We start from the raw sequence: 5,255 nt of genomic DNA on the forward strand, positions 1-5,255 counted from the left end.
GAAATATTCGTTACACTGGTAGGACAGTGCCAGATTGGAATCCAGATCTTTTTTGACCTGTTGTTTTCTGATTTCCAAATGTTTTTGCTACTTGACCATACTGAGTAATAGAGCCCATTGCACTGTATATAGTTGAGTAACTAAAATAGATGACTAGATCTAATGTCAAGAATTTTTTAAATCATTCCACACTTATTGAGCAACCTCTGAGTGTGGCTAGTGATGGAAATGCTAAAGAAAAATAGATCTTGCCTTTTAAAAGATTAGTTTGTTATAAAGGAGGTACGGTTGTGAGCAGACAAAAATACTCAGAGACCCTTACAAGGCAACCTAAGAATCTCTGATGAATTCCAAGCTGCATGATATTTCACATTTTAATGTCTCTGGATGCATTTAAAATCAGTTGAATGTCATAGTTTACTTAGCAGCATTTGTTTTCTTTCTTGGTGGCACATAAAATAACAGGGCCTCTCTTACAATCAATAGCATCTTAGAGTCAAGGAACTATGAAATAATTAAATGGCAATATACTTTATAGCAATGAACAAATATTTGTCAAAGGGCAAACCTTTTTTGTCTGGAGTTAATAAAGTTAATATCTTTTACCACAAAGTTAGAGGTCAACAGTATCACTATTATTGATTGCCACTACCTGGCTCCGGCTCAACTTCCCCTTGCTCAGGATGAAAGCACAGCAGGCAGTCCCTCAGCTCTGGTTTAGGGCATCTGCCACAAATTAGTCTGACAATTAGGTTAACAATTTCAAATGACAATGCAACCAATGAGTAAAAAATGCATAAAGAATCCTCATAAAGGCCAGGCAGGTTGGCTTAATTTAACCACTTTAGAAGGCCGATGGAGGAGGATCAATTGAGATAGGAGTTTGAGCTCCTATGGTACCCATGTTGGTAACTATGTTACCAGGAGAGGTAACATAGTGAGATTCCCTTCTCTGCAAAAATATATTAAAAATTCGCTGGCAGTAGTGTTGCACACCTGTAGTCCCAGGTATTCGGGAGGCTGAGGTGGCAGGATCGCTTGAGTCCAGGAGTTCTAGGCTGCAAAGAGCTATGATCGCACCACCGCTCCCCAGCTTGGGCAACAGAACAAGATCCTCTCTCAAAAAAAGAAAAATAGTCTGGGCAAAGTGGCTCATACCTGTAATCCCAGTACTTTGACAGGCCAAGGCAGATGAATTGCTTGAGCCTAGGAGTTTGAGACCAGCCTGGACAACATGGAGAAACCTTGTCTCTATAAAAAATAGAAAAATTAGGTGTGCACCTGCAGTCCCAGCTACTCCGGAGGCTAAGGTGGGAGGATCACTTGAGCCAGGGAGTTCGAAGCTGCAGTGAACCAAGATCGTGCCACTGCACTCCAGCCTGGGCAACAGAGTGAGATCCTGTATCAAAAAAGAAAAGAGAGGACGGGTGCAATGGCTCACGCCTGTAATCCCAGCACTTTGGGAGGCCGAGGCAGGCAGATCACGAGGTCAGGAGATTGAGACCATCCTGGCTAACACAGTGAAACCCTGTCTCTACCAAAAATACAAAAAATTAGCCGGGTGTGATGGCAGGCGCCTGTAGTCCCAGCTACTTGGGAGGCTGAGGCTGGAGAATGGCATGAACCCGGGAGGCGGAGCTTGCAGTGAGCAGAGATCACGCCACTGCACTCTAGCCTGGGCGACAGAGCGAGACTCCATCTCAAAAAAAAAAAAGAAAGAAAAGAGAAAGAATCCTCATGTAGGCAGAATATTAGAACAAATGAGACGACAAGAGAGGTCAAACAGAAGGACCACACAGTGTTCATGGACACAGTGTTTGAGGGACACTTTCAAAGAAGTCAGTTTCAAGGAGTGAGTCCAAGGGGGAAGCTGAACATTCAGAGAGTATTTGGAAAGCAGTGCCATATGTAGATGTAGATACAGATCGGAAAAGCCAGAGTGACAGAGTACAAAGCATTATGGATGCTGACACCACAGACATGAGTTCAAATCCTCACCAAGCCACACGTTAGTTGTTGCCTGGGAAAGTTACTTAATTATTTTGAGCATCAATTTCCTCCTTTTTATTATTTTTAATTTTTTCATCTACAAATAGACTTTATTTGATGTAATATGATAAAACATTTTCAAGTTTGACAATATGTATCTGACCATAAATAATCACTTAATTATGAATATAAGTATATACGGTCACATTAGCAAATCTGCAGTTCAGGAATGTGTACAAGCTTTGTCTGAAAGGACAGTGCCTTCTTCCCATTTCAGGAAAGGCAGCCCTTCCCCATGTGTGGTAAGAAGCAATGTCAATGAGAGTTGGAAGAAGTCCATAATCCGTGTCGAAATTCCACTTTATCCTGAGAGGGCAGCTTGCTTTATTGTAGAAAAATAATATTCTCTTTCAGTTATCTCTTATCAAATAAAGGATTGCATTCATTTTTCCCCTTGTAGGTACAGGTACTCTTCTTTTCTCATCTACTTTCTGTCTCCTTAGCTCATACTTATTACACAGTTGGTTTAAAATATATATATATATCTGCAGAGAGACCTTTTCTGTTCCCTTACCTGCCCTTCATGTCTGCCATTTGTTGCTGGGTAGGGGTGGGAGTCAGGGGACAGAATTGCTTTGGCACACAATTGATTTAAGATACAGAGAACAGGCTAGGCACAGTGGCTCACACCTGTAATCTCAGCACTTTGGGAGGCCAAGACAGGTAGATCATCTGAGGTCAGGAGTTCAAGACCAGCCCGGCCAACATGGTGAAATCCCTCTCTACTAAAAATACAAAAATTAGCCAGGTGTGGTGGCAGGTGCCTGTAATCTCAGCTACTTGGGAGGCAGAGGCAGGAGAATTACTTAAACCCAGGAGGTGGAGGTTGCAGTGAGCCGAGATCGCACCACTGCACTCCAGCCTGGGAGACAGGGTGGGTGAGACACTGCCTCAAAATAAAAAATAAAAATAAATACAGAGAACAAAGTATCTAGAAGGAACAGACTGGTGTTCTGGAGCATTTCCCAAGAGTGGTTCAGGTGACTTCCGCTTCACACAATTTGGTTTAATACAATGCTGCTCAACAAGAATGAACATGTTTATGTCCCCATCTCCAGAAGCATCACAACCTTTCATGGACAACCCATTATTCCCACACTTTCTCTATATAACTTACAGTTATGGACCATCCTGTGGGATGGTCCATGGCCCCACTGCACCCTTGTGAAACATGAGAGTCAAAAACATGCCAATAATCATGTTAATGACAATACAGTTGGGTACCACTCGCACTTCACTGAGATAAAAATCCTCATGGAAGGCATCCCCCTCACGTCTCAGGACCCTTCAGAGCACAAGAAAAAGCTTTGCTCTGATTGTATGCTGCTCTCCATCCTGAGACCTGTTCCTGAGCTACACCATAACAATAAGGGAGTTAACAAAGAAGTATATTAGTGGGGAAGTTACAGGGACCCTGCAGAAAAGCCAAACTGTTTGACAGAAGCTTGAAACAAACACTGTTCTGGGAAATCATTTGTATTAGCTGATGACTGGGTTCTGTTTTCTAACATGGACATGCAACATATTCAATACTATGCTTACCACGGTTTGCTTGGTAAACCCTTCTGTCACACAACAAAATACATTCTGTCTCATGAATGATTCCCGAATATTCACCACAAGACCTAGACTCCGAAGCATGGGAAGTGTGCATTGGAACTTTCTTCCACTTGCATGGATTTGGACATGTGCTAAGAACCTGAAACTGCTTCCTTTCTGGAACTCAACTCTGTCAATGTGCTTACTGCTGAGATGATCTGCTATCTTAAACTGAGAACACAAAATAACAGTGATCCACGGATTAAAGGAGAGGTCACCATCTCCCTCATAAGATATTTTGTACATCAGGTCACCCTGTTTGTCACGTTTTAGCCATCCTAAGAAAGGACAGAAGCCACATTCCATTCTGCAGTCTTGGCAAATGACTTTCTTCTGTTTCCACCTCTATTTTGCCTTGTTTATTTCATCTCCATTATCCCGCTTTCAGTCACAAATCATGACTTTTTTCCTACAGTAGTCAGAGTTTTGTAGGACAAACTCAGGTCTCTCTGGCCTCTCAGCAAGCTTCAGGGCTTCATGCATGCCTGCAGCAGAGAGTGTCCGGTTGATTTTCTGGTACTGGCACTGGAGCCGGCTGTGATAGGTGGTCCTCAGGTCCCGGTTGAAGAAGTCATACATAAAAGGGTTAAAGAGAGAGTTTGCATAGCCCAGCCATGGAAATATCCTCTCCGTTAACAGTGGGATGCAGCTGCAGGCAGTGTCACAGAGGAAGGGTCTGGCTGTCAAGAGGAGGAAAAAGGGGAGCCAGCACACGGTGAAGGCCCGGACGATGATCCCCAGGGTAGTCGCCGCTTTCTGTTCCGGCTTAAAGATGGAGATATTTTCCCTTTCATGCCTGAGGAGTCTCGACGGGTTTACACACCCTTCCACCTCCTTCTGGAACTTCACTGTGCCATTCGGGGTGAGTGCTGCTGTCTGGCTTCACTCGAGGGAAGCCGGGGAACCTGTGTTAGGCCGCGCTTTTCCTGAAGGCCTTGTAAATCTGGTAGTACATGAAAAGCATGACGGACATGAAGATTAGGATGCCACTGCGGTGGAGTAAATCGTGTAACCAAAGTCTTGACTGACCAAGCACACCTTATCATCATTTACATTCTGAGCCCAACCAAAGAGTGGGAGGTAAAGTCACAGAGGCGGAGAGAAGGCAGACAGAAAGAATCATCTTCGCCATGCATTTCCCATTCTGCCTCATAGGGTACATGAGAGGCCTCCTGATCCCAAGGTACCTGTCGGTGCTGATCACGTACAGGGTCAAGATCCAGGCCGTGCAGCATATGACATTCATGGAGAAGACGACGTTACAGAAAAAGTGTCCAAAGATCCACTTGCCCCGGATGAGGTCGGTGACACTGATGAAGGGCAGGACCGCCACGGCCACCGAAAGGTTGGCCAGCGCCATGGACACGATCAGGTAGTTGGAAGGCTGGTGGAGCTTCTTGACGAAGCGCACGGAGATACCACCAGGCAGTTGCCCGCGATCGTCAGCAGCTAGATGAGCGTCAGGACTGAGGCGATGACAACTTTCTCGGCCCTTTCTTGATTTGCTCCCCGCGGCCGGAGGCATTGTCGGGGGTGCGTCCCAGGTGGGCGCCAGGCTGGCCGTCACCTCGGGGACCCCGCTCAGCAGATGCGGCGTACCGGAGCCC

The 5,255-nt window shown here is 45.2% G+C and overlaps 1 pseudogene across 1 annotated transcript; it reads right to left on the bottom strand.

Annotated features, from left to right (window-relative positions):
* Positions 1–2,040: 2,040 nt before the first annotated feature.
* LOC105549223 lies at positions 2,041–5,254 on the bottom strand (annotated as a pseudogene). The gene has a single exon (XR_001007515.1). The product of XR_001007515.1 is annotated as a 5-hydroxytryptamine receptor 7 pseudogene (transcript).
* Between the last annotated feature and the right edge of the window lies 1 nt (position 5,255).

The sequence above is a fragment of the Mandrillus leucophaeus genome, unplaced genomic scaffold, assembly GCF_000951045.1.
Source record: "Mandrillus leucophaeus isolate KB7577 unplaced genomic scaffold, Mleu.le_1.0 Scaffold431, whole genome shotgun sequence".
Taxonomy (NCBI): domain Eukaryota; kingdom Metazoa; phylum Chordata; class Mammalia; order Primates; family Cercopithecidae; genus Mandrillus; species Mandrillus leucophaeus.